Source organism: Anas acuta, chromosome Z (genome assembly GCF_963932015.1).
Source record: "Anas acuta chromosome Z, bAnaAcu1.1, whole genome shotgun sequence".
Lineage (NCBI taxonomy): Eukaryota > Metazoa > Chordata > Aves > Anseriformes > Anatidae > Anas > Anas acuta.
In genome coordinates, this window is record NC_089017.1 from 13617001 (window position 1) to 13620121 (window position 3121).

Genomic DNA, 3121 nt, shown 5'->3' on the forward strand with positions numbered 1-3121 from the left:
GCTTTTGAGTTTAAATATTGCATCAACAGTGGGTAAATAGAGCAGCTCTTTGGTCCTGGCATGGGACCAGGATGAGGTCAGATTTGCTACAATAACAAAAACTGTCAGAATTTAGAAAATGATTTAACAGTGGCAACAGTATAGCTGCTGGCACTGGCTGATTGCATGCAAAGGCAGCTGTACCATAAGAGTCAGGGCATTAATTTTATTGCTCTTTGGCATTTTCTTTCTTCAGCTCTTTATATACCACCATTTCTGTGGAAGATTATTTCAGAGCAGACACTCTGTACTAGACCTAACCACACGGCTAAAGCTATTTCATTCAGGATTTAACTGGAAAATACTTTCTACTCTAAAAGATGATGGGAAATGGGACTTTAAATCGTTTTACCCCCAGACCAATACAGCAAAAAGAATCCTGCAGTGTTAAGCTCCTGACTTCATTTTTCTCTGAGTGGTATTGCTTTAGCTACTACTTAGGGTCCAGAACAGGCTATTCAGTTGCAATAATGTCCCTCCCTGTGGCTACAAACAAAGTTATTTGCCCTCCCTCACCTTTGCCAGCCCAACAGGCAAGCACAGTACCAGGGCATTGGACTTTGCACTCTCTAGCAGTCAATAATTTTATTTTTAAAATTTTATGTCTGTTTTTTGAACTGCTTGGGGTCCTTCAAGCTCCCTCCCCCCGTTTCTGTAGGAGTCAAAATGAGCATGTTGTCAGTAGGTATGGACAGGCCTCCAGCTGTTTTCAATTGATGTCCTAGTACAGAATTAAACCTTGAAACAGAGCAGGCAGGACAGCATGAGTCACTGGGAAAGGACAGGAACACGAGGGCAGTTTAAAATAGTTTCTTTCTCCCAAGAGTGGTTCTTTTCAGAGGCCAGCTGCAGCACAGCACTTGTTAGTGTCTTCAACCTGAAAAAGGTTGTGAGCCTTGTCTTGTGGGCCCTGTCTTCATACTCAATATCTATTTGCTGCTCTTCATTTTCCCCAGCTCTACATATCACTATCATTTTCCTGGATTTTCCCTTTTCCTCCATTGTTTACTTCCTTACCTGTGTTGTAACAATGAGAAGTGCCTGGAGATGTGTTCTAGCCACATCCCAAGCCTGTACTGGGGAGCTATGTAGTTGTGCCCCCCTGGCAGGGATCTAAGATGTGCTCCCCGGGTGCACTGATGTGGACTCCAGCAAGGGGGTCTTGAGGACTACAGAGCACTCTAGACAGACCTATGGTTCTTGCTGGCCAAAATGATTGTAGACGGAAACAGCTTCTGTATGAATCATCATGACTCTTTGTTCTGAAGTACTTTTCCTTAGAAGCAATGATGTATAGTCTAGCTGTGCTCAAAATAAAGCTTAGTATATCTATTTCAGTAATTGAACATAACTGAAAAAAAAAAAAAAAAATCTGCTGCAAACAAAGTTGAGAAATAGCGTTTTAGAGTTTGCTATGGATGTCAGTCAATCATAAGATGGCACAATGACAGCTGAGCTTGTTCTGTGTATAATTTTGTTATTCTGGGTTACATCAAATCTTGACCACATACAGTTAACAAACTTAACACTCCACAGCTAATGCTTTTCCAAACTCTGAACCCAACCACGTTCTGATAAGTGTGCTATACACAAGCCACCAGCAAATTCACGGTGTTTTGCACTGGTTTAATTTCAAAACTTTGAAACTGCTGCATGATCAGAGTGAGCACTTCCTACAATGGTTTGAGGAAAACCAAAGTATGATTAGTTCAAACCCAGAGATCTTTTTTTTTTTTTTTTTTTTTAGTTTTTATTTGTTACTTCTTGTTTGTTTGGCTGGTTGGTTGGGTTGGGTTGGGTTGGGTTGGGTTGGGTTGGGTTGGGTTGGTTTTGTGTGTTTGTATGTGTGAGGATTTCCCACTGCTCACAAGGGCAAAGACTTGAGGTGGAAGAGAAGGATGGCACTTCAGCTTTTTAATTTTCAGCCATGGTCACACCAAACACAAAGCTGTGCTCTGCTGGGCAGGACAAGCGAGACCTCTGACCATCTTTTGGCCAAGCCCGTGAAGGCTGGTTGCACTCCCTGGTCCTACCAGCACCCAGGGAAGAGGGCAGGCTGCAGGGCTTGAGCACACTGATTTTCCTGAGCTCTGATGTATGGGAGAGGTACTGTGGAGGCCTTGGGGAGCCTGCTGCTAGCAGGGAGAGGGGAAGCATGAGGAAAGAGGAGGACTACACACAGGAGGGTGGAAGGAAGGATTACAACACCAGGAGGGAAGTGGCCTGCCTTCACAGATGGGCCTCAGAGGTAGTAGCAGCAGTGGGCCTGCCTGTGGTGGGTACTGGTAGTATTTAGAGACGAGAGGTTTAAATGAAGCCATTGGGAAAGGGGAGGACTGAGTGAGGCCTGCAAAACACCCTGTGAAGGAAATTCAACCAGGATCTCTTGTATTAAAGGAGATGGGAGCAGAGCCCAGCCATGTGGGAAGATTGCTGGGGGAGGCAAATAGCCCAGGGCCTTGCCAATTGCAGAGCTGTGGGCGCTGAGGAGGAAGGGTGTCTGTGGGCCTGGGCCCCAGCCACCGCTCCAAATCTGTGTGGAAACGTGGCCAGGTGCAGTGGGACAGCCAAGCAGCTGTAATGTGCTCTGCCTCTTCCTAACAGACCTCAAACGCCGATGCAAGACTTCTCCCCATGCTAGCTTAAAGCCGTGGTTGAGCCGCTCTGTGCTTATTCAGCCAAACTTTCAAGCATGTGGTTAACTTCTGGGCACATGAGTCAGTCCCTGGGACTCCGGTGGGACTAAATCATGTGCTTAACTTTTAATTTGTGCTCAGGCACTTTGCTGAACAGGAAGGGGATCTCCTATGTACTTGAGGTTAAGCAAAAGCACTTCAGCACTTGGCTGGGACAGGACTAACTCAGGAGTCAGTCTGCCGAAATCAAGACCTCCAGACTCACTGAAAACAGAAAGAAATGAGAGAAGAATTAGGCCTACTCTTTTTATGGAGCTTTTCCTGCTGGTTATATCTGTTGATGTCAGCAAAAGCTGAGATACCTAAAAAACAAAACAAAACAAAAAACATTCATGCTTGTTTCAACATTATTTAAGGGATAACAGAAACCAGGAAAGGAGACCACC